The sequence below is a fragment of the Bubalus bubalis genome, chromosome 17 (genome assembly GCF_019923935.1).
Source record: "Bubalus bubalis isolate 160015118507 breed Murrah chromosome 17, NDDB_SH_1, whole genome shotgun sequence".
NCBI classification, from domain to species: Eukaryota; Metazoa; Chordata; class Mammalia; order Artiodactyla; family Bovidae; genus Bubalus; species Bubalus bubalis.
Genome location: NC_059173.1, coordinates 39,897,116 through 39,924,416, shown reverse-complemented (window position 1 = coordinate 39,924,416; position 27,301 = coordinate 39,897,116). Strand labels below are relative to the sequence as shown.

Sequence of the window (27,301 nt, the reverse complement as noted above, 5' to 3'; positions counted from 1 at the left end):
GCTCAGTACAGCCATAAATAAATAAAAAAATTTTTTTAATTCAAGAAACTAAATGAAATGTGATATCCAGGACTGGATCAAGGAACAGAAAACAAATACTAATGGGAAAAAAAAAAAGTAAATATATCCCTTCTAATCATATATGCTCTGACATATTAGTCATTCCTTCAAATTTGCATAGATTTCCTATATAAATAATACCATTGAAAATAAATTTCTCAATTTCCTATGAGCAGCTTCAGTGTTAAAATACTTACCCCCCTCCCTGCAGTAAACAGACACAGGGAAAGTCAGAGTGATGGACTCGAATTTTCTGGGACTTGGGAGCCAGATATGAGTTTCAGTCCTGACTCAGCCATTATGTTAAGCTGTTATGTTATTAAACTCCATAGCCCCAGTTTTCTGTAAAATGACAATATGTATAGCAATGTCTACCAAAAGGGACTATGATAATGGTTGACGACAATATATGTTCTTAACACAGATAGTTTCTGCCTAGCCAGCACCCATTAAATGGTAAAAATATTATTTTAAAATGTCTTCCAAAGACAAAGACAAGGTGAAGATTGCCATGTATCTATTTATTTGATGCTGAAAATCATGGCAGTTTAGTATAGTGTCTTTAGTGTCAGTTTCCTCTATTTTCCTATTCTGGCTTTGCCTTCTCTTCATGCACTAGAATTCATTCAAACTTTATTTTTTTCTTGGCTCCAATCCCATGCAAGGCTTTTGCATTGATAGAAGTGCTTATAGAGGCTTGGGGTATCAGTTCCACAATTTGGAAATCATAGACAGATGGTACGGCAGTGAGCGGCCCCTGGTAACCCACCATCCTGCAGAGAAGCATGCTTGGCAGGACCCAAAGGGGTTCCCTTGGGCACTCTGTAGTAGAGGGATTCCAGTCTGCTGTGAATTTCCCTTTTGTGCACAGCCAAGAATGGATTTGTGAGGGATATGGTAAATGTTGGAGGGACAAGGACCAAGAAGACTGAATTTTGGTGCCAACACTCTAGGAGAATATTGGGAAATAAAAGCCAGCTGCCCAGCGCCTGGAGAACGTATGGTGCTCCAGACTCATGAGCTATTGGGTTTGTCAGGCTTGCTTAGACAACCCATAGAGATCTTCCAGGGTGATCCACGAGACAGAGCCGCTAGTCTCCACAGTAGAGTAGCTGGAAATAGTGTTCTTTTGAGGTCTCTGTCTTAGTTTCCTTAGACTAATAAAAGACTATCACTAGTCTTTCACTTTAGTAAGAAGAAACTGAACCCCCTTTGAATCTAAGAGTGTCCTCTAAAACATACATCTTCCAACAACCTTGGAGGGATGAAAATGACAATAACCCCTAGCCACAAGCCAGTGGTATAAAATTAGAAACAGGTGCCATTGCATGATATTAAGGTGAAACTCCATATGTGATTCACAAATTATAGCAAATAAGATCAGACTGTTGGAATCGTGGCCAGTCAGCCTAATTAGAAGCTATTCTGTTTTCTTGGTAAAGAGCTGTCACAACACAAAAGCTGCAAGACCTTATGTTAGGCTTGGCCTTGGTAAGGACTGTGTAGATAACATTTAAATGTCATAAGTGCCATTGAGATTATGTATGAGAAATAAATTTTTGGAGTGCTTTGTGAACTCTAAAGGGCTATAAAATATTCATCATCTTAATAGTACTACTGCAGATTTTGAAAGAGACATAAACCCCAGTGTTTGAGTTAACGTTTTCAAGGCCTTGAAAGAGACAAATGCAAATAAAAACAAATAAAAATAATTGTGGAAAATTTAGATTTGTCTCTGTCATGTTTGCTTTAAGATTTTCCAACAACAAAAGTCATAAATACTATTTTGTTTGCTTTATTAGATTGTTTCTATAATATCGAGTGACAAGCACAAGTTGTTAAGAAGAAAGAACAAAACTCTCACAACCAAATATTAACAAGGCTTTATCTGGTTGGAGGAGATACAGGAATTTTATTTTCTCCTTTTATATTTTTAATATTTATCAGCTTTCAGTTCTATCTGTTACATTTATGATGACATCTTTCTAAAATATAATTTTTCCCATAATAATACTTTTATATTCTCAAATATTCAGACATTCAGTCGGTTCAGTCACTCAGTCATGTCTGACTCTTTGTGACCCAATGGACTGCAGCTCACCAGGCTTCCCTGTCCATTACCAACTCCTAGAGCTTGCTCAAACTCATGTCAAAACAAAACAAAACAAAACAAAACTCATGTCCATCAAGTCAATGATGCCATCCAACCATCTGACCCTCCATCATCCCCTTCTCCTCCTGCCTTCAATCTTTCCCAGAATCAGGGTCTTTTCAAATGAGTCAGTTCTTCACATCAGGTGGCCAAAGTACTGGAGTTTCAGCTTTACCATCAGACATTCCAATGAATATTCAGGACTGATTTCCTTTAGGATGGACTGACTGGTTGGATCTCCTTGCAGTCCAAAGGACTCTCAAGAGTCTTCTCCAACACCACAGTTCAAAAGCATCAATTCTTCGGTGCTCAGCTTTCTTTATAGTCCAACTCTCATATCCATACATGACTACTGGAGAAACCATAGCTTTGACTAGACGGGCCTTTGTTGGCAAAGTAATGTCTCTGCTTTTTTAATGTGCTGTCTAGGTCGGTCATAAATTTTCTTCCATGGAGCAAGTTTCTTTTAATTTCATGGCTGCAGTCACCATGTGCAGTGATTTTGGAGCCCAGAAAAATAAAGTCTCTCACTGTTTCCACTGTTTCCCCATCGATTTGCCATGAAGTGATGGGACTGGATGCCACAATCTTAGTTTTTTTAATGTTGAATAGTAAGCCATTAAATGTTGTAATTTTAGATCTTAGAGTCTGTCTTAGACCAAAGAGCCCCTATTATTGTCTCCATTTCATCCAATTTAAAGTGAGCATTTAATAGTACTTAATTATATTTATTGATGCAAAAAATTGTACTGTTATGAAGTTCCCACAAATAAAATGTCAAAATGTTTACAAAAGACTTCAGTATTACTGCAGCTTTTGGTAATAGCATGTCATGATACTTGTGTGTTTACTTTTATATTCTTTAATTATTTTGTTTTTTTGCCTTTTCAAGGCTCTACAGAGCTGAAAAGCAATGGAACACAAGTCGTATGAAATGAGACACCAACTTTAGAATTTTAAAAGCCTTAACTCATAATTTATCCTTTTAATCCTCTGGCCTTCACTGGATGGCTCAATGACTTTGTTCTCCTAAGTCTGAAATGATAGCCTCTTTGTAAGCTTAGAACTTCCTGTCATTCATATCTTTTCTAAGATGCCTTTATGTAATAGTATCATTTCTTATAATGGAAACCTGCAACTATGTTGCTAGGCAACATCGTAGCAGAGACTTACTGCTATCACTTGATCCCATTTCAGTGTTCCCAGCTGAAAGCTTTCAATCAATGATGTTCTGATTCAAACTAATTTCATCCAAGTGGCTATTAGGACAGAAGGTAAGATCATCAAAAGCAGTTTCACTCAAAGTAAGGACTGAGCTTATAACAAAGTCAATCAGAATATTCTGATAAGGAAGGTCTGGTCATCCTACTTAAGTTTGCTTTAATTAGAAATTCTTTAGTTGCAAAACATAGGAGAAAAGCATGGAAAGTAGAAAAGCAATTTCTATCTTCAATTCATAGTTTCCCCCGGTTTTAATTACCAGTATGTCTGGAAGCAATAAAATTCAGTAATTTAGTGGGGTGGTAATTGTCAGTAATATATAAGCCATTTGAGGGTGGCATGCTCCCCTTCTGTGGTACAGGCTGAAAAGGCCTCACTCTTTCCCCTCAAAGCTAGCCACATCCTAGTTTCTGGAACCTGTGATTGTTACCCTATATAAGAAAGGGGTGTTACAGGTGTGATTAAGGGTCTTGCGTGAGTAGCCTGAATTATCCACGTGAGCTCAACGTAATCACAAGAGTCCTTATAAGAGGGAGGCAAGGTGGTCAAAGGTGATGGTGAAGTGATAACAGAAGCTGGAGGAAAAGAGGTGATGTGATGCTGGTGATATGATGATAAGTGAGGCAGGCTGCTTCTAGGAGCTGGAAAAAGTAAGGAAATGGATTCTTCTCTACAGCCTTCAGCAGGACACCCTGCCAACACCGTGACTTTAGCCCCATGAGACATATTTCAGGAACTGTAAGAGAATAAATTTGAGTTACTTTGAGCCACATGGTTTGTGGTAATTTGTTACAGCATCAGTAGAAAACCAGTATGTATCTCCTTGGTACCAACCTACTTCTGAACCCTAGAAATGGGTTTGGGGGCCATGTGTTCATACCACCTTCCTCACCAGTGGTCCTCCCACCTCCAAGGCAAGGACTTTTCTTCTTCCATATTTATAATAAACCCAGGTCAGTGGTGGTGGGGGCGGGGAGGGGGGAGCAGAAGATAGCAAATCAATCATGGATTATCTATATTCATATTGTAATTATTAGGTGAATAAGCATTAAGACTACTGCACATAGGTTTTAACCAAAGTCACAATTTCATTGTATTAAACCATACAAAAATGCTTAGAAATTATCCCAGTTTATTCCTTCAGTAATAACCCTTTCCATTTGTGTAGCACAAAATTTCAAAGTCTTTAGAAGTGTAAGGTCTCATTTGCTCCTCACAATAACTTTATTAGTAGGCTACCCAGGCACCCGTACCCCCACTTAACAAAGAAGTTATGAAGTAAAATGTCAGTTAACCACCTAATACTACAAACAAGAACCCAAATCTGCAGCTTCTAATTAAAACTCTACTCCTCATGCATAATCTGATTTAAAATCCACTTCTTTTATCTCATTCTGATAGAGGTCACTTGTATCTTCCTCCTTTCTCACAATTTTTAGCACATAGGATGGCTCCATAATGTTATGAAGTTGCTCAGTGGGTAAAGAATCCACCTGCAATGCAGGAGACACAGGAGACATGGGTTTGATTCCTGGATCGGGAATATCCCCCGAGAAGAAAATGGCAACACACTCCAGTATTCTTGTCTGGAAAGTCCCATGGACAGAGGAGTCTGGTGGGCTATAGCCCAGGAGGTTGGAAATGTCTGAGCACACAAGCACAACACAGGAAGTGTTTTATCAAAATTAGCCTCCCATGATCACACAGATAATTATGATTAACAAAACTGAGTTAAGACTGAATGAAGCACTACACAAAATGAATCTTGCATTCTGGTCTTGGGTGGTTATCAAAGACAAGCTATCCCTCAGCAAGACTGTGTAATAATGTAAGATGTCACATTGCAGGTAGTGTAAACAAAGTGTAGCAATGGCATAAGGTTTCCAGGGTGATAAAATAGAATTTCTCATTCATAAGTCCAGGAAGAGAAATGAGTAAGCCAAGAAATATTAGTTTTAAAAATGCCTACTCTAAGATCTAGTCCTTCTCTGATGCACAAAATTAAAGAATGAGTAATTTTCATAACATTGAAGAGTCCATTCACACTCCTGTACGTATCTTTTTAATACCCTTATCTATCAGTATAATATGCTAATTTAAACTATAAGACTTGATTAAATATCAACATTATAAGCAAAAAGAAAGGCCAGGACAGCCAGTTGTTAAAGGAGAAGTTCAGGGTTATTTCATAATATGGGTAATTCAACTTAATTTATGTGAGAGATGAATGAAAGGGAGCAGCTGAAATTAAGATTGTGAAATTAAGTTAGGAGAGGTCTTAAATGCCAGCCTAAGAATTAGATACATATTTGGGGGCAGTAGACATTTTTAATTTGTGGGACTAATATGAACAAGACCATGATTTTAAAATATTTTCCTGAATGGAATGTATATAGGATGATATATATAGAAGGGGAAAGATTGAAGATGGGGAGAACACTATAGTTGTTCTGGCAAGATAACATAAATGTATGATGATATTTCCATTTCCTATGATTTAATAAGTAATATTAGCTAACATGGGGCTTCCCAGGTAGTGCAATGGTAAAGAATCTGTCTGCCAATGTAGGACACACAAGAGACATAGATTTGATCCCTGAGTTGGAAAGATCCCCTGGTATAGGAAATGGCAACCTGCTCCAGTATTCTTGCCCGGGAAATCCCATGGACAGAGGAGGTTGGCGGGCTACAATGCATGGAGTCACAAAAACTTGGACATGATTGAGCAGCTGAACACACATATACAGCCAACATGAATATAGCACTAGTGATGTGCCAAGCAATTTTCTAAGCATTTACATGAGATAATTCATTGAATTCTCACAACTTATTTATGAGTAGCTATTGTCTTTGTCGCTCTTTTACAGGTAAGGAAATTAAGGCATGTGGAAGTTAATAGATTTGCCCAGTCACACAGTAGTAATTGGTAAGGCTACCAACTTTGAAAGTGGTAGTCTGAGCCTAGAAATCATAACTGTATACAATGCTCATAAGTCATAAAGAAACCATTTCGTAAACACAAATATAAACTCTTTTGATAACTGTTGAGCAAATCATTCCCTTCTATCATTCTATCTATTCATGTGTGTTATACAACATTTTTTTTTTCATTTTAATACAGTTCATGGGATTCTTGTAGCTAGTATACTGGGGTGGTTTGCCATGCTCTCTGCCAGAGGATCACATTTTGTCAGAATTCTCCACTATGACCCATCCATTTTGGGTGACTGTACACGACATGGCTCATAGCTTCACTGAGTTATACAAACCCCTTCACCATGAAAAGGCAGTGATCCGTGAAGGGGCGATAGAGGATGAGACATTTGGATGGCATCGCCAATTCAATGGACATTGATTTGGGCAAACTCAGAGATGGTGAGGGACAGGGGAGCCTGGTGTGCTGCAGTCTGTGGGGTTGCAAAGAGTTAGACATGGCTTGGCAACTGAACAGCAACATACATCATATTTACTTTTATTTTTGCTCTGAAAGACAGTACCTAGGCTTATTTAGAAATAAAATACGTTAGAAAGGAATAGTGTGCATGGACTAATGGTCACATGACTACTGTTACTTCTTTTCACTGTTTCATTAGTATTTATTGAGCACTAACCATAGCACTGTGCCCTTCATTGAGATATGCAGTTCTTGCTCTTAGAATGTAAGCCTCTTTTAGAGATTAGGTTCCTGTGTCCCATTACTATTGGTGGCATATCATATTCTTATAGAACAATTGTTTCTATATGTTCTATATATGTACCAGTGTTCAAACTGGTATCCTTCATTTTCTATTACATTTAATACATTAATATACCGTACTATAGACAAGACATGGTCAGTGTTAGGAGATGCCAGGTCTCAGCCACCTCATGGTGTCAGTGACATTCCGAAGCCTGCTGGGAGTCTGCCATCTCTTAATTATATCCACCTCATGTTTAGAGTGCCATGATGCTAATGCAGCAGGCTCTGTGAAGTACATAGAAAGATCACAGATTGTGTGCAACTGAAAATTACTTTTGTTAGCGTTATTTATTGTTATTAACATTATTTAATCCTACCTACTGAAAAAAATTAATCTTAGCAATATAAGGTAAGGGTTTTGTGCTAAATGTTTTATGATACTGAAATTGAACTGCCTAAAATTTTGTTTTTACATTCCTATTTGGCTACTGTGTACTTTGAACTGTCATTCGATGAGTAATTATTTTCTCATAGTTCTTTTTGCTTGAAACCAACATATATTTAGAGACATTGAATGCATGTGACTTACCGAGCATTTTTTGCTTTGAGCATTTTTTTGCATATGTCAAGAACTATATATTCGCTACATATACTCACCTAACCTCTAATTTTTTTCTTAGTTGAATATCTGTCTTATCTCTGTAAAGATATTTTTACTTATGTTCTTCACGTTCATTCTTTCAACTTATCATACACAGAAAATATTTTATGGAACAGATCACAAAATATATAAATGACAAATGCTTCAAAAAGTGTTTTGAAGAAACATATAAACATCTAAAGCTCAATTATGCACAGATCCAATTCCTGAAGACTTCATTTTTCATAAATATTTAATATGTTGCTAGACCATAAGAATTCAGTAATAGAAGTCTCATAGCTCAAAAGTAGAAAAGAACATTAGTCTTGTCAGAGCTAGGCAGTCCCTGGGCCTTCATATACAAATAACTTTTCCCAGTGACTTTATAGGCTCCATGGAACTACTAAATATAAGAGAAACCATGATTATTTTCGTCTTTCAGAATTGCTTCTTTTATAATAGAAAGTAAGGCATAAATAACTTTCTCTCTTTATCTTTATTTACAGAATCTTGATTTGCATGTGGCTAGTGTACTATTTAATAATCTTAATTGGATCATTCTTTTATTCATCTAAAAATAGCCACTGAAACATTATACACAATCATTTTGTACCAGACCAGCCAGGCCATTTGTGAAAGAACAAATCCTTCTATAAGCAGTGTCATGTAGTCCCCTACATACTAGGAAAAAAATAACTAGTTGTGAGTCACAAATCCCTAGAGAAAACTATACTTTTTTTTTTATAAGTCTAGAAAGGAGAAAAAAAGAATTTTAGATATCTGGTACATTAATCTTCAAGAATACTGAAATATATAATTTGTTTTGAGGGTAATTTTTACCCTGTGAATATTTCACATCACTTTTTTATATGAGCAAAAAATATTACTTTCACTCAACTTGTTACTGCTGACGGCATATTATATGAGAAGACATTATATTGTGAAATAGCAAACTGTTTCCCATCTCAAAGCAGTTTCAAAAATGGAAGGAAATTACATTTCTTTCATTTTATATTCCCATTTCTAATCACTAATTTCTGCAATCAGGTATGAGGGTGATGAACTGTGGAATTGGGAAATTTCATTTTCCAGCACCATGCTCATAAAAAGCATGCAAAAGAAATCCATTAACCTCTCTTCAGAAGTAGCAGAAGGAAACTCACTTCTGTTTGAGTGGCAATTGCATTTGCTCAAGAAGAACAAATGCAAAGGAATCTTTGCCTAATCAGCTATCTAAGGGAGAAGTTTTGCTTTTTACATTTTCCACAAGAGTAAACTTTCCGCAGGAAATGACCACACTGGAGACTCTCAAGTTTAAGTTGGGTTATCTTACAGGACTGAATTTGCTGTTGTTGTTCAATCGCTCAGTATGTCCGACTCTTTGCGAGTCCAAGGACTGCAGCACATCAGGCTTCCCTGTCCTTCACCATCTCCCGGAGCTTGTCAAACTCCTGTCCATAGAGTCCATGATGCAAACCAACCATCTTGGTCTCCATTGTCCCCTCCTCTTCCTGCCTTTGATGTTTTCCAGCAACAGGTCTTTTCCTGATGGTGGAGAGTTGTGACAAAACATGGTCCACTGGAGAAAAGAATGTCAAACCACCTCTGCATTCATGCCTTGAGAACCCCATGAACGGTATGAAAAGGCAAAAAGTACTGAATAATTATTATGAATAATCAGTATGTGGTTTTGTTTGCTTCTATCCTAAAATGAGTTTTTCATTGGGCTGGATACTTTCTTACCTACTACTCATTTCTTTAGGACTCTTGTGAGATGTCAACTTCTCCATAGTGTTGGTCCTGATTCATCCAAGTTTTTGTAGGAAGTTAGGTATTTTATTTCTCTCCCAGCATCTTGTTCTTAATTCTAATTCTTACCATATTATATGCATTTTTTATGTCTTAGCATTGAATTCTACAATGTAAGTTTCTCCAGGCATGAATACTATCTTCTATTCATTCATCTCCATATCTAGTGTACTTCTGGGGATTTTCCCAAAAGTCAGCTCAGAATCAAGGATTCAAGTGCGAGCAGTTTATTTGGTAAGTACAGAGAACTCTGGTTTTAAAAAATGGAGTAAGTGACACAGGATAGGGTAAATTATTAAGTGGAGAACGGTTAAGTATATCACTATTGGGGGAAACTTGAGAAAATGATCCAAATCCTAGTCCTCTGATTTCTCTTTCCTGAGGAGGGAAGAAGTTCGGTAACTGAACACTGAGAGGAACTGATCCAGGGCTGCTAGTTCCTTGGCATTTTCAGATGGCTGCCTTGCAATCAGAGGCACCATAGCTTTTTGGGTTTTAAAGGACAATGGCCCTCAGGTACATACCTTCAGATACTGGCATTCGGAAGCCTACCAGAACACACAAAAAGTTTCAAGAGATATGAAATATGTAGTGGATGCTACAGTCTGCATTTTGTACTGTTCACATTCATTCATACCTCACGTTAAATCCACTCTTTAATACAGTTAAATACAGCTTCTTTAATGCAGTTGCCAGTTACAACTTCTGGGGAGGGGGACATATAATAAAATGAGAGTTAGTTGGACAAAGTATAGTTTTCATTACTGCAACTGATGTCTTCTTTCTTTACCACTCATTCCAGATGACTCGTATTCTCACCTAGCACGTATGTTCTAGTATGCTTGCCTGTTGCTGTAATGCAGACCTCTTACCTAAGGAGTCAGAGCCCTTTGCTTTCATGTCCTTGTTAGGCTGAAGTTGGTACAGGTGCCCAGCTCCAATTATTACTAGGCATAGAAGCATAAAATGTTGTCCAGGTGACTCTCTTTTCCACATTATACAGTAGTAATTTTGCCTCCTCCTAATAACCAGGGTCAATTCCCTATTCTGGCATAAGAACTTCTTTGCCTGTGGTCTACTGGCCAGTCAGATGTAGCCATATCTTTCTCTTCAGTATGCTACACTTAGTAATGCTGTGATCTCTACTAGATAATTCATCTTCTCTAGTTGGCCCTAAAATGCCTCTTGTGCGGTGGTTCCTCTTAATGAATATTGGTGAGAGACACAGAGGTTCATCATCTGTGCCTAATTCTGTAGGTACATCCACATATTTTCCTCCAAGAACAGTTTGTTTCATATTTAAATGTTATTTCAAGTCCCTGCCCAACCAGCTAAGCCATTTGGTACTGCTCAGGATTTAGTGAACATATTTATCTGAGGTCAGCTCTGCTGCTGCTGCTAAGTCGCTTCAGTCGTGTCCGACTCTGTGCCACCCCATAGACGGCAGCCCACCAGGCTCCCCCGTCCCTGGGATTCTCCAGGCAAGAACACTGGAGTGGGTTGCCATTTCCTTCTCCAATGCATGAAAGTGAAAAGTGAAAGTGAAGTCGCTCAGTCGTGTCCGACTCTTCATGACCCCATGGACTGCAGCCTACCAGGCTCCTCCATCCATGGGATTTTCCAGGCAAGAGTACTGGAGTGGGGTGCCATTGCCTTCTCCCTCTGCACAAATTTATCTGAAGCTCAACCCACTGAGACATATTTCTCTCTTTGTGAATTTCAGAAACACACTTTATTGGGATTCTCATGTAGCAGCAGTGCATTGTAAGCTTGTGCCAATATATCTACCCAACCATTATGAATTAAACCTTAGTTTTTCTCTTTTCCAATAGCTGGCTACAGGGAGCCTAAGAGACCATAGGTAGAAGCTGTGGGAGAGGCATCCATAAGACAGAAATAGATAATATGGTCACCTGCATTGTAAGTTACTTGTATTCTCTAATCTAATTGGGTCTGACTCATAATATTCAATTTCAATTGTGTAGTGAATTGCTTTGCACCTGTATTTCAATTGTGTGATGAAGTTGTATTTGCACCTCTGTAACCTTCGTGGTTTTGTAATATCTGGCTCAGGATGGGCAGCTCTGGTTACAAAGTCACTTAATACCTCATGCTCAGTTGCCCAGCATGAGGTAGGGCCAAAGAGCAAGTCAGGACCTGCTTTTAAAACAGTGAGTTCTTCTTTCGTGTAGTTGGTGTGTCCTTGCCCTGACACCTCACCACCCTCCCTTTGTCTGGATCTTTGTCAGGATACTTTTATTTCGATTTGGCCAAATATTTTAGCACAGCAATTTAATGTGCCAAATAACTTTAAATTGACAACTTTCCAAATCATCTAACACGTGGGAATGAAGCTGTATTTTCAAATGTGATATGTGCTGTCTTCAAAATATGAAGAAGCCTACCAAGCGCTGTGCCTTTTTCTTAGTGATAAGGGGGGCACAGTGCCTTTGCTTGTCCTTTATCGTGGAGGAGATATATTGACATACCTCTAATGTCTGGACACTTATCAACTATACTTGTGTGACATATTCTGGACCTTTTTATGATTTATATTAATGTTCTAAGATATACGTGGTTTTACTAGGGCAGCCAGCACACTTGCCACTTACCTTTTCTAGGTCAGATGAACACGGTGCCCTCAGTATAGTAGGTCGGTGGGAAGTAATGTGAAACGTCCAGATGATCTAGGTCCCTTCTGACTTTGTGACCAAGAGTGAGAGTTAGTATTATTCTGTGATGAATCTGAATCTATGCTGCCATTTATTCCCAGTGAATATAAATGATTCTGATTCTTTATGACAGGGACTGAAAGAATATATTTTTTCTGTCAATAGCCAGATACCAACTCCCAAAGTTTACATAAAATCTTCTAGTAAACATACCACATACAATACAATAATTGTGATTAGGACTGTCACTTGAATATTTATGGTAGTCTGTGATTGCTGTGATCTATGTGACTGTTTTTAGGGACTAGACCAGTAAAATAAACAGAGATATTAAGTGGAACTGTGACCCCTACGTCCTTTAAGTTATTAAGAGTGGCACTAATCTTTATCATTCTACCTAGAACATAGCATTACTTCCAATTTATACATTGGTCAGAGAAAACAAAGTAGTGTGAAAGCTTTGTCTAAGCTATTCCTACCATTATGACTTTTACTCTAGAAGACAAGAAACTGATGTGTGAATCAAATATGTACATCCTGGGGAAGCCCTTGGCAGACCTGGAGAACCAACAGACACACTGTGAGATAGGGTGTGGCCATGTTCCCACTTACCATATGTCCCCATTCTAATAGTTGGTCACAGTGGTGTTTTGAGTCTTCAAGTATCATTGTCATCTTAGATTGTATATTCCAATATCCTGATAAGTTTAGTATGTTTTCCCAGTGCATAAATATTCTGATAAATGACTAAATTTTCCTTTGGGAAATATTTGTGGAAATAACTACTAAATATAATTGTTATGGCTTTTTGGGTTCTTTTGCAAGATGAACTGGCCTCCACTTTCAACAATGAGCTAGGGGTCACGAGCCTGCTGCATGTGGAAACTGGTTTTCCATTGTGGCCACTGATGTTAGCCTTCAGTTGTCTGATTCTTGATCTTTTCCAGTTGTATAAGTCAATAAAAAAGCTTGTCACTTTTTATTCTATCTCACCTTTTGGAACATTATGCTGTATTAACTATTACCATAGATTTCTGCAAGTTGGGTTCCCTCAGATAATGTCCACTTTGCTCCTGCCAGTTAAGTGCTGCTACATGACTGGTACTATTCCATAACTGCATTATCTTCACTGACCCTAGAGAACTCAATACCATAGAGGTTTACCCTACTCTCAATCCTGACTTACAACAAAAATAGTAAACAGTGAGCTGCTTAATATCAGTAGCATCCTCTTCACCATTATTACTGTTCCAGTAAAGTAGGTGTTTCTGGTCATTATTAGGGAATAGAATTTGCTGCTGTGTCATATAAGTCTTTGGGAATAAACCCTTTCACTCTTCCCCTTGGTGCCTTCCTCAGTACTCTATCAAGGCATCCTTCAGTAATTTATCAAGGCATCCTAGTCAATCAGTCTTATGATCTGTTCCCAGGAAGCTTCCTAACGTTTCCTGGCAGTAGATAGAAGTTAGCCATTGCATGCAGGTCTGTTAGTGATAAATAGTTTTCTTCTGAAGAAGAAGAAATACTTCCCCTGGGCCATACTGAAACATGCTGTTAATTATTTGCTTAGAATATACAAGGGGAGATGGGGTCAAATCTCAAAAGGGGCAGTTATCGGTTTTTGAAGCTTCTGCCTCCTGTGAAATCTCTGCATGGTCTCCAGACAAGGGAAAGTGTTACAGTTTTCTACCCTTGAGGGGCAACGAGCCACTTCTACAGCCCCAGGGCATTCATGGAATCTGGAGGTTCAAGGTTGTTAAGTACATTCACACAGATGTTCCTATCTAAATGTCAAGGTCCCTGGACTTCTGTATCATAGTCCTTAGTTTAGCAACAAGGAGTTCCTAGGATTAGTCATGGGTGGGGGGGAGGAAGCTAAATAAATGCTGCAATTTTGCTTCACTCACAGTCTGGTCCTCAGCCTTGCTTTTAGTCCTGTAGCCCACCAGCTACAGGAAATGAGGGACTTTGACATAAAGAAATTCTGGCTGTAACATTAGGATCTGAATTGGCAGTTGGCTTTCCTTTCTTTACTGTATCACTGGCACTTAGTGAGAGCCAATCAGCTCCATCATTCTGAAATTCCCATTATTATCATATGACCCAAATTCTTGAAAAATTATACAGTCTGTACCTTCTTCTTTATCTCTATCCCACCCCAGTTTACTACTTCCCTGGTGGTTCAGATGGTAAAGTATCTGCCTGCAATGCAGGAGACCCAGGTTAGATCCCTGGTTTGGGAAGATGCTCTGGAGAAGGAAATGGCAACCCACTCCAGAACTCTTGCCTGGAGAATCCGATGGATGGAGGAACCTGGTAGGCAACAGTCCACGGGGTCACAAAGAGTCGGACACGACTGAGCGACTTTACCCCAGTTTACTACAGATGAGGCTTAATAATTGTGATACTATAGCATTCTAGAGGTTATATTCTCTGGTACAGGCTTCTTGTCACTTGACTTCAGCGATTCAGGAACTGCATTTGGGGACCACTTTAAATGAGTCTTAGTGTGGGTTCTTTCAGTAGCAGATTCAAAGAATTAGAGGTCAAATAACTTCTTGGAAGTGCAAAGAACTTAATACTCTGAAGTGGGGGCTTATATAGGAAATAATACAGAAAAGGGAAAGCTGCCAATAGTGGTTAGGTATTAAATGTGCTTCAAGGCTATTTAATATGGATCTAAAGTATCATAAAATTCTGGGAAGAGATGAAAACCATGTATCTAAAAAGTATTTTATCCAAAGAATAAGAGAATTAGGCTATTCATATACCAACTCCTAATAGTTATTCATTGAGAGCTGTTGTAGCAGTGAGGACAGTGGGCTCCAAGTATGAAAGTGTTACATCTTTCAGCAGTTTTATGGGAAAAAAAAAACAAAACAAAACTCTCTCAGGCACAAAAATAAACATGTTTGCACTTAATGGACTTCATAGAGAGCATCTATTATAAATTATATGTGGAATATTTTTTCAGAAAAATACATGACTACTGTCAACAACTGTGGGAATACTGGGCCCCTTGGAATTTAATTTTCATAGGAAGGCAGTTAAACAGTTCTAAAGAAATTTTATTCAAAATAAGCATTATTAAAGTACAAAGAGTTTAATGTTGAATATATGCAAAATGTAATGCAAAAATATAGCTTAAAGTTTTTGGTAGTCAAGTTTGGCAGGTGATTGTTGAGAGCCCTGCGCATTTGCACTTGTGACAGGAAATGAAGGGTCACAGGAAGGTTTGGAGCCAATATATGAAACTACTTAATGCATTTGTGTGAGTATACAACCCCTGAAATCTCAAGGATCGTTATAGAATTCAGACACAATTGTGTAAGCTTTGTTAGACTGAAGAAAAATCATATGTATTAATAATAAAAAGACAAACAAAATTAAATATCAATATAAATATTATATGTAAGTTCTAGATCTCTTTATTTAATAGTAACTTTATCTGTAGTGGATACTAAACTGTACTTCATCTGACACATCTGAAGAATATATCTTCTACCAGAAACTATGGAGCCACAGTGATTAACTTGTGAGCTTGGAAGTAGGGTACAGTCTCAGAGCCGCACAATTTATAAGGCAAAGAGAATGAAAGGCTCAAACAAAAAAGATTTATGCCCTGAATCTCGGAAGATTTTAAACCATATGTGTTCACTTAAAATAGGGCAAAGGAAATTAGAATTCTCTTTTTAAGAAAGTAGGTATTTGGAGATGGCTTTTGGATAAATAACAAAAGCACACACATAATTTTCTATAAGGCTAATAAATGCTTTGTAAGATCATTTTGGTTATTGATATGTATTTAATAATTCCAGATATTTCATAGATATTTAGTAACTGCACAAATCATTTTATAAAAGTAGATTATGTCTTGATTATTTGCTTTTAAAAATAATTTATGAATATATAAAGTAAAATATGAACATTTTAAAGCCCAAATGTAAAATATAAACTATTCATTTTTATTTCACAGTGGGTGAACAAATGCAAGTTTTTTTTTAATCTCCCTTTTTCAAAATCTCACTGAATGAAAAAAAAGCCATAAAAATTAAATAAATCATTACCAAATTGGAAAATGTGGAAGGAAGCCATTAGTCAATGAGAAGGAAAAAGAATTTCTGATAATGTAAATAAAGATGGTAGGTTAGACTGATCAATTCTAATGAAACTAAGATTCTTGCAAGATTGCATTGAGCCTACTATTTTTAATTATATATTATATGGAATAGAAAGTTCAGAATCATTCTTATGTATAAATGAATATTTGCCATAAGTCTTGTTTCTATACTTGGAACAAAAGTAATTACATTTCCAGTTTATATCCATGCATAACAATAAATTCTTGGTAAATCTAAGATTTCAATGAAAAATATACTAATGGCATAAATAGCAATATAATAAGAAAGATGACTTCACTCTTTGCATGGTGAAAAATTTTCTAAAGAAAAAATACATCTATCTTTAAAGATACACTTTGTATGTGAAGGACCTTCCAAATGGGGAAAAAAGAGCTCTTAAGAAAAACTTACCTGAATAAAAACAAAATCTTGTGCATATCAATATACATTGTAATCAATATCCAAATAGAGCCACAGATTAAAAGAACATTTGAAACTCCTACAAATCAACTTGAAAAAGACAAATGACTCAAATGTTTTGGCAATAAAATCTGATAAAACAAAAAATGGGATACATTTTAAACTGATTACTTGGGCCAAAATACTCAAACTTGATAACACTGAGTCTTAACAATGGGAAAGGGAATTATTTTTCATGCAGTATTTGTGGAAGAATGATTGATATAATCTTTTTGAGGGAAATTTGGCAGAATACATAAATTATCAAAATTTGCCTTCATGTTGCTGCAGTGATTCCAGGTAAAGACTCTATGCTAAAGAACTTGTGGTTCAAACATATGCAAAAAAGATTTCTCTTAGGAATATCAGTTATAGCTCTGCTAATAATAGCAAACAATTAGAAACTAAACTAAACATTCAATAAAAAGGAGGGGTTAATTAAATAATATGTTTATTCATGGACTATTTTTTAATTAATAGATTAGTCAATCCCATCAGATTCCTTTGGTATATGAATGAGCTTCCCTGCTGAGACCAGGAAAGCCTACCAGTCAGACTAACCTACAATAAATAAACAGAACCTCTTAATAGGGTGAGATATATTTCTCTTTTCTAGTTCAGAAAATGTATTACTGTGAACACTTATCTGAAAAAAAATAATTCTTATCTAGAGTGTACTTGAAATAAGGTGTTAAATACATACACACATTTTCTTTTGTAATTTCATTTTCGGATAAGAAAATAAAGAAATCATTGAGAATCCTGTTTGAAGTTGACTAACTATATACATGAGATATTTTTTCGGGCAATAAAATGCCAAATAATGCATTTGTAGATGATATACTTCTCATTGGATACTAGTTAAAGGATCACATTGATGTCTAGGAAATTTATTCATTCATTAAAGTATGAAGTAGAAAACCAAAGCTTGGAAACTTGTCTAAAGTAACCACTGTGATATGTGACAGTAAATGTAATGACATATGATGACAAAAGATGTGGCACTTAAAACAGGGGGTTACCATTAGGTATCTCATCTGACAATTTTTGACTGACCTGTTCCATGCTTACTTTGATTCATAGACCTAGCCATTTCAGGTATGCCCAGGCTTACATCTGTTATTCAAGTAACAGATGCATAGCTGATATTTGAAAATAACTTTTATTTGTCTTGAATTGTTTCCTTTCTTTAATTGGTTCCTTCTCTTTATAGGAGAAGTCAATATGTTCCTGTGTGTGCGTGCTAAGTCACTTCAGTTTTGTCTGACTCTTTGCCACCCTATGGACTGTGGCCTGCCAGGCTTCTCTATCCATGAGATTCTCCAGGCCAGAATACTGGAGTAGGTTGCCATGCCCTCCTCCAGGGGATCTTCTCTACCCAGGGATTGAACTGGCATCTCTTTTGTCTCCTGCATTGGCAGGCAGGTTCTTTACCACTAGTGCCACCTGGGAATTTCCCATGTACCTGTAACAAATACCTTCAACATGTTTCTGTCAAACAAAGATTTTTGAGAATAGAAATGAGAAGATAGTATTGGACAATCTTGATTTCTATAAAAACTTACTTATTGGTTAAAATTATAATACTTCAAACTCAGAGATTAAAGTAATATACCCTCCAGTGATGACATTAATTGGCATTTCCTTTAGCTGCCTGAGGGCTTCCCTAGGAGCTCAGTTGGTAATGAATTTTCCTACAATGTGGGATACTCAAGTTCAATCCCTGGGTCAGGAAGATCCCCCAGAGAAGGGAATGGCTACCCACTCTAGCATTCTTGCATGGAGAATTCCATGGACAGAGGAGCCTGGCGAGCTACAGTCCATGGGATCACAAAGAGTTGGACGTGACTGACTAACATTTTAGCTGCCTGAGCTAAATAATAGATTTTACAGAGAAAGTGCATAGAAATAATTTCAAGGAAATACATTTTTGGAATGTCTCCACTTGAATAAATTGAGTTCTAAGCTACTCCTACAACTTACAAATCTGACTTTATTCCATTTATGTAATCTTTCTAAGCTTTGGTTTCCTCATCTGTAAAGAGGGAGCATATACTTTTTCTCACATATATATATTACATATACTGTTTTCTACCAAGATCTAAGTATTAAATGAGATAATTGAATAAAATACATAGTGTAGTTTCAGGCCCATAGCAAGCAATCAAAAATGTCTACCCAATCGCATTAGGTCAGAAGTGGCATAGTAGATAAAAGCCTTCTTGATTGCCTTTGAAAATTGTCATTTGTCTTTCACATTTTTAATCTTGGAACTTCTCTTCAACTTCACTCTATTAGCAATGCTGTAAATTAAGAATGTGTTCACCACATTTAATGTTGCCAAGATTCTTTTTAATCTGAACAGTTTTCATTTTAACTGTATAAGATAACAAGATAATACTTGATCAAATTTCATTGCCATTAAGTTTTCAACATTAATGTGACCATCAGAATTATATTTAAGATTTTTCCAAAATTTTATAAAGTTCTTAAAATAATGGTCATGTCTTTAAAAATCTAAAGGGATATTAAAGTAAGTGTTATTCTTCCTTCTACTTCCTCTGTCTTCCTCCTAGTAGTTTCTAAAATAGTATTTAAACAGACTTAATGTTTAAAAAAATAGGCATCCCTACCTTATATCAAAACCTAAAATAATTTAATCTTTAGGGAATTAAATTTTTAAACATATTTAAGAAATGCAAGAAAATATTGGCAAGTAATTACCTGACTTGTGGATGCAACAGTCCTTTCTTAGTGTTGTGGTTACTCTGCAGAAACAGAATAGTACCTCAGCTATGATCTAGTTCAGATGTCAGGAGAGATGATGCCACACACATACCAAGAGGACATTAAAACCTTTCTTACTCACATAATGAGGCTTTGGGGAAGGGGTGGGACAAGCTTCCAAGGCTGCTCTGAAAATAACTCTTGAGAGCAAAGAAAGGAGACTGGAGTAGGGTTTTGATTTGTGGTTAGGAGTGGCCTTTAGATGAGTTTTCCAATGGATGAGGAGGAGGTTGCGTGGTTTAAGTCTCCCCTGCCTGGCACCAAAGGAGGGAGTGCCCAGGCCTTCTTATCAGCTTGCCCAGATGTGGAGCAGAAGGAGAGAAGTGAGATCTGAAGCTTGAAAGTTGTCAGAAGTCAAACACCAAAGAAAGTAAGAAAGTGAAGTCGCTCAGTCGTGTCCGACTCTTGCGACCCCATAGACCGTACCAGGCTCCTCTGTCCATGGCATTTTCCAGGCAAGAGTACTGGAGTGGGTTGCCATTTCCTTCTCCAGAGGATCTTTCCGACCCAAGGATTGAACCCTGGTCTCCTGCATTGCAGGCAGATGCTTTACCGTCTGAGCCACCAGGGAAGCCCAAACACCAAAAAGTGGAGTCAAATTTTTATTACATTAAGTGTTCATTCAAACATGGAGGTCATAAGGAGGAAATCACTGATGCATAGTTTTATAATATTCAACAAATATGAAAACCCTCCATACTTAAAATGAATAAAATTAAAGTATAGGCATATTTTCATATTTATAGAAATGTTAATAACAACAAAAATTTCTAACTAATGAATATGATAAAGGTAAAACTTACTGAGGAAAAATAGTTGAAGACTATATATATATACAGCTAATTTACAAAATGGCTAAATACTTGTTTAAAAAAATTCACAATAGCATCAAGAAAACATTTTTTGAAGACTACAAGTCAGATATCACCTTCTTCCTCTGGCAAATGCCACAGATTTTAAAAATATTTATCAAAAGATTAGTTGGTCATTCTGAGAAATGGCAGTTTTGTGAGCCATTGATGAATGTTGTGATGGAACAGTGTTGGAACTAAGTGTCAAAATCTTTAAAAGTGTGGAAATTCTTTGATCTGGCAGTTGCATTAAAAAAAATTTGTTCAGGGAAGTAAAATAGATATGCATAATTATTTACCTTGAAGAATGACCACCATAGACTGTAAATAATTAAAATCTAGGAACATAGGAACAATTACACATAGACCATTTCACAAATGATTGCATATAAATGATGCCACATTTACATAATTTACATCTATGTAGTCATGACAATTGGAGAAGGCAATGGCACCCCACTCCAGTACTATTGCCTGGAAAATCCCATGAGTGGCGGAGCCTGGTGGGCTGCAGTCCATGTGGTCGCTAGCAGTCGGACACGACTGAGCGACTTCACTTTCACTTTTCCTGCATTGGAGAAGGAAATGGCAACCCACTCCAGTGTTCTTGCCTGGAGAATCCCAGGGATGGGGGAGCCTGGCGGGCTGCCGTCTCTGGGGTGGCACAGAGTCGGGCACGACTGAAGCGACTTAGCAGCAGCAGCAGCAGTGGCAACAGCAGTCATTACAATGATGCTGGAAATATATTTTTCCCAATCCAGGCCAACTCCTTCTTTAATCTGGACTAAAGCATAGCGCACATTTCAACTCTCTGCCTCTGCTCCTCTCCCAGCACACAATGTTCCATTCTCCACCTAGAGGTTACTTATTTTTAAAGAAAACCAAACATAGCACTCTTCTGCTTTAAACATTATTTTAATTATCTTTTATGTAAGTTAAAAAATTGTTGAGGTTGGATTTTGTTTTAACTTAAATGAAAAGTAAGCCGCATCATCTTCTAGCAATCCCACTTCTGGGTATGTACCCACAACAATTGAAACCAACATCTCTAAGAGATAAGTGCACTCCCCAGTTCACAGTAACACTATCACAATAGCCAACACATGTAAACAACCTAAATGACTAACAACAGAATAATGGATAAAGAAAACTTGGTATATACATACAGTGGAATATTAGTCATAACAAGAAGGAAATCTTGCTACATACGACAATGTAATAAACCTGGAAAACATGTTGAGTGAAATAAGCCAGACACAGAAAACAAAGACTGCCTGATTCCACTTATATAACATCTAAAATAGCCATACTCATAGAAACAGAGTAGAATGTTAGTTGCCAGGTATGGAGGGAAGTGGAGAATTGCTGTTCAGTGGGTATAAAGTTTCAGTGACGTGAGATGAATAAGTTCTAGAGATCTACTGTACAGCACGGTAATATATTAAACTCTTAAAATTTTGTTAAGAGGATAGAGCCCATGTTAACTGTTCTTTCCACAATTTAAAAAATTAATAAAATCTGAACTTATAACCAAAATCACTACAGATGGTGACTGCAGCCATGAAATTAAAAGATGCTTGCTCCTTGGAAGAAACTCTATGACAAAACTAGACAGCATATTAAAAAGCAGAGACATTTCTTTGCCAACAAAGGCCCATCTAGTAAAAGCTATGGTTTTTCCAGTAATCACATATGAATGTGAGAGTTGGACTATAAAGAAAGCTGAGCCCTGAAGAACTGATGCTTTTGAACTGTGCTGTTGGAGAAGACTCTTGAGAGTCCCTTGGATGGCAAGGAGATCCAACCAGTCCATCCTAAAGGGAATCAGTCCTGGATATTCATTGGAAGGACTGATGCTGAAGCTGAAACTCCAATACTTTGGCCACCTGATGCAAAGAGCTGACTCATTTGAAAAGACCCTGATGCTGGGAAAGATTGAAGGTGAGAAGAGAAGGGGATGATGAAGGATGAGATAGTTGGATGGTATCACCAACTCCATGGGCATGAGTGTGAGTAAGCCCTGGGAGTTGGTGATAGACAGGGAAGCCTGGCGTGCTGCAGTCCATGGGCTCTCAGAGTTGGACATGACTGAGCAACTGAACTAAACTGAACTGAACTTCTGACCATGACTTCCATAATCTGGCATAACAGCTTTCCCATTTTCACCTCATTATCAAACTCATATTTGCTCAATAGTGAAAGTGAAAACGTTAGTCGCTCAGTGGTGTTTGATTCTTTGTGACCCAATTAACTGTAGTCCACCAGGCTCCTCCGTCCATGGAATTCTCCAGGCAAAGAACTAGAGTGAGTTGCCATTTCCTTCTCCAGGGGATCTTCCCAACCCAGGGATCAAACCCAGGTCTGCTTTGTAGGCAGATTCTTTACTGTCTGAGCCACCAGGGAAGTCCTTGCTCAATATTTCCCACAAATTCTGACATTTTAATTTTTCTTTTCCATTACATTTAAGTTTATCCCCTCTTTAGGGGTTTATATAGTTTCTTAATGCAACCCATGAATGGTTCTATCTCATTAGTCAGGCCATATTTCAAATGTCAGATCCTCCTCTCCTGACTACTCGCTAAATTATACACCCCTTGTCTTTTCCCTGTCGTGGTTTCTTTATGTTATCATGTTGTGTGTGTGTGTGTGTGTGTGTGTGTGTGTGTGTGTGTGTTTTGTTTCTGATAATTATAATTATCAGATTTTTTGTTGTTCCTTTTTTATTTTTGGTTTCCTTTCTGCCACAATGTAGGCTTCAAAATCAGAAGGTTGACTGTCTAGAACAGTGTTTGCACAAATCAGGTGCTCAGTAAATAGCAACTGATTAAATGAATATATAAAGAGCAGAAGTATTAAGCAACAATATACAATCAGAACTATGTGTGGATAGCAAAGAATAAATAATTTTCCCTTCTTTATCCTCTTCTGGATCTTCAAGATTTCCCCCATCAACATGCATCATATTTATATAAAATAAACTATAAAAGTGTGTAACTTAAAACCTTTAAAATTACATAATTTATTTAGTTTAGTTATTTTGTTGAAATGCTATTTACTAAATTTAATTTAACTTCTCTTGCTTTTTTAGTACTTTGAAGCATCTCAACAAAAGAAAATAGCAACATGATGTACTTGGTGACTTCTAAGACATTTTCCAGATACTATAATCAAATTCTATAGGAGGTGGTTAATCCAGAAGGTAAAAAGGGCAAAATTAATCCATAAAAATCATATAATCTAGAGCTGTCCTTTAAAAGTTCTTATTTTAAATGTGGTTACTGTGATTTCTCTCTTGTTCTTGCAAATTAAGGAAAAGAATTAATCATTTGAATATTTCCATTTGTTTGCTTCAAGTAATCATAAATTGATTCTGGGAGAAAAATGAAGTAGCGATAGTAATACAAAAGTATTATGAAAATGAAATTTAAATGCTTTTTCTTTTCTTGGGTCTGTGAATTGTGCATCTTGCTTTACACTGCATATTTTCCAACTTTCATGGAGTGAAATAAAATTAATGGGAAAAATTTGTAGTAGCAGAGCCCAAGCTAAAGTCTGTAAAAATCATTATTGGTGTACTCATTATTGACACATGCCATATTCCTTACCCAAATGTATAATTTTATTAAGATTATTCTATATAATGAACCATTAATTGCATAGAAATACAAATTGAACCCCCAAAGGCAATAAATATCAAAAAAGTGAGTCATTTTCCACCTTTAATAGCAATTTGAAAAACAGATTTCAGAAATAATCTGGTAAAATATATTGCTATGTTCCTGATCATTTTTGGTCAGTAACATGGATTTTTCTGGTATAGAAAATTACAGCCTTACATTTTGTTCAGACAAAATTTCCACATCAGAAAGATAAAATGATTTAAAAGTGAGAAGCATTATATTCTTATAAAAGCTGCTTATTCACAGGAATACTTTACACTCTTGGTTATTAATTACCTTGCTTCTCATTTGAATAGTTGTTGATTTGGCCTTATAGTTGCATAACTTCCTATTTATGCTTTATAATATGGAATGGAAGTTTAATAAAAATTAATAATGGACATAGCAGAGGAAAGAACACAAAATGCATCTCAGTAAGATTGTTCATGGATGTCAAAACAAATCAGCAAGAGTACAGAAGGCTCTGTCTCAATTATATTTTGAGGGAGGGTATGAGAATGGAGAGAGAATTAGTTTCCTCTCCTTTATTGCTTAAACTATAAAACTATGAAGCATTAAATGTCTTCTGGGAGCTCACCCAATGTTTGGAAAAATAAGGTTTGACTCTGTGGAATTTGATGCATTTCTTTCCAGAATATAAGCTCATCAGAGTTAGTGTGCTAAATAAATGCTGGAAACAGGGTGAAATAAGAAGGGGAGAAAAAACCAATAAAATAAATGATGAAAAGGCAAGGCGTAAGTGCCAACCACATTAATAACACTCATTTTGAAGGGTAATATTTAAGTAGGCATAGAAAGTGAGCCACTGGAGAATTGAGATTAAAATTAAATCACATGCTTGTTCAATAATTATTTGACTAGGAGCTAAACAGATTCATTAACAAATGCAAATGATTCTTTTAATTAGACATCAACAAATGAGGTCCAATAGCAGAAACCATGCTACTTGGTCTTGATAGATTTTCATTATAGAGCTTCAACATCTCCACAATAATTCCCTGAGTTTCCTTTACAGTCACTCACAAAGAATGTGAGTTTAAAACTGTTTTGATATTTTAATATATCTATAAATGGGCTTAAAGTCTACAACAATCAAGGTGAAAAGGGGAAGCTTGCTTCTTTATATTTCTAATTGGCATTCCATTGTGCAGATATAGATATATCAGAGTTTGTTAATCCATCTACCCATCAAAGGACATTTGGGTTGTTTCCAACTCTTGGCAGTTATGAATAAAGCTACAGTAAATATTCATGGACAGGTCTTTTTGTAGACATAACCCAGGAGTAGTATTGCTGGACCATATGGAAAGTATATGTTTAACTTTGTAAGAAATTGCCAACCCTTTTTCCAGAATACCTGGACCATTTTGCACTCCCATCAGCAACGTTCAGGAGTTCTAGCTGCTGCAAATTTTTGCCAGTGCTTAATATTATCATTCCTGACATTCCAAGTTTGCTTCTGCTATGATTTCTTTCTGTCTGAAAAAGTTCCTTTAGTAATTCTTTTAGAAGAAATCTAATACCAAGAAATTCTCTCAATTTTTCTTCATGAAAATGCCTTTATTCCTGTTTCTTTGAATATAGAATTATGCTGGTATTTGAAATATATATTATTTGGCTTCAAAAATCCTTAAAGAAAGATGGAGTCATAATTGTATAATATCAGGCCATTATGATTTAATTGTCAAAATGGAAATTCAAAACCTTATCAGAAAAAAATGTTATTATAGATTTAAAGGTCAAGGATGAGTTATTCCATACATAATTTTCAGCATTCAGTAAAATCTATATTCAATAAAAATAATAGACAAGAGGAAAATTAGATATTTTTAAAAGACCCACAGGTTATCTGGATATTAAAATTTCTAGATGCTAAAATAGTTGTGAATAATATATTCAAGAAAATACATGACAAAATGAAATCTGAAAAAGAAATGCACAGAAATAGAGCAAAGAGTCAGCAACAAATGAAGAATTCAACAAATAGATTATAGCAGATTAGACTCAGCAAGTAAGAGTATTAATGAGTTTCATGTTGGATCAGAATATATACAGACTAGATATATGTTAAGAAGCAAAATAAGAAAATATTATATGAGGCCCATGAGTGACAAAATAAAAAGTCTAATAAATTTAATTGGATTTCCAGAAAGCAAACTAGCCAAATAATTACAAGTTTAGAGAACTAATATTTTATAATGTGCTGAAAGCAAACTTGTTGAAACTTTTTCCTGAAAGGAGACATTATCTTTATTATACTACTGTAAATTAAAAGGGTACACTGGAGCTTTCTCAAAAAGCTAAAAATATAACTACCATATGACCCAACAATTCCACTCCTGGAGATATATCTGGAGAAAATGAGAACACTAATTTGAAAAGATACATGCTCTTCAATATTCATAGCAACATTATTTATAATAGCCAAGATATGGAAGCAACTAAAGTGCTCATCAACTGATGAAAGAATGCAGAAGATCGGGTATATATATATATATATATATATATATATATATACACACACATACATACAATGGGATAATACTCAGCTATTAAAAAAAAAAGAATGAGATTTTACCATGGATGGACCTGAAGGGTATTATACTTAGTGAAATAAGTCAGACAGAGAAAGAGAAATACTCTATATTATCACTTATATGTTGAATCTAAAAAAGAAAACAAACTAATGAAACATAACAAAAAAAGAAGCAGACTCAGAGATGTAGAGAACAAGTAAGTGGTTACCGGGGAAGGAGGGAGGGGCCAGATAAGGGTAGGGAAATAAGAAGTACAAACTACTGTGTAGAAAATCAAAAGTTACAGGGGTATATTGTATAGCACAGGAATATAAACAGTATTTTATAATAACTATAAATGGAGTATAATCCATAAAAATTTTGTGCCACTGTGTTGCACACTTGAAACTAATTTAATATTGTAAGTCAGCTATATCTCAATTAAGAAAAAATAACCTTTTTTATCAACACATCATTAAGAAAGTTAAAGCTAAGACAAATTTAGGGAGAAAATTTGTCAACATACATTTCATGCAGAATTTGTATCAAAGTATATAATAAAAGCTGCTATAAAACAATAAGAAAAAGGTAGACAGCCAATTGAAACTAAGCAAGATATAAACTGATGTATACAAAGATTATGTACAAATGGCC

The 27,301-nt window shown here is 36.3% G+C and overlaps 1 long non-coding RNA gene across 1 annotated transcript in view; it reads left to right on the top strand.

Annotated features, from left to right (window-relative positions):
• Positions 1–26,620, top strand: part of LOC123329964 — a 43,893-nt gene extending 17,273 nt beyond the window's left edge. The window contains exon 3 of the long non-coding RNA XR_006545608.2: positions 23,540–26,620. This is a non-coding gene — a long non-coding RNA (uncharacterized LOC123329964). The remainder of the gene's footprint in view (positions 1–23,539) is intronic.
• Positions 26,621–27,301: the final 681 nt, after the last annotated feature.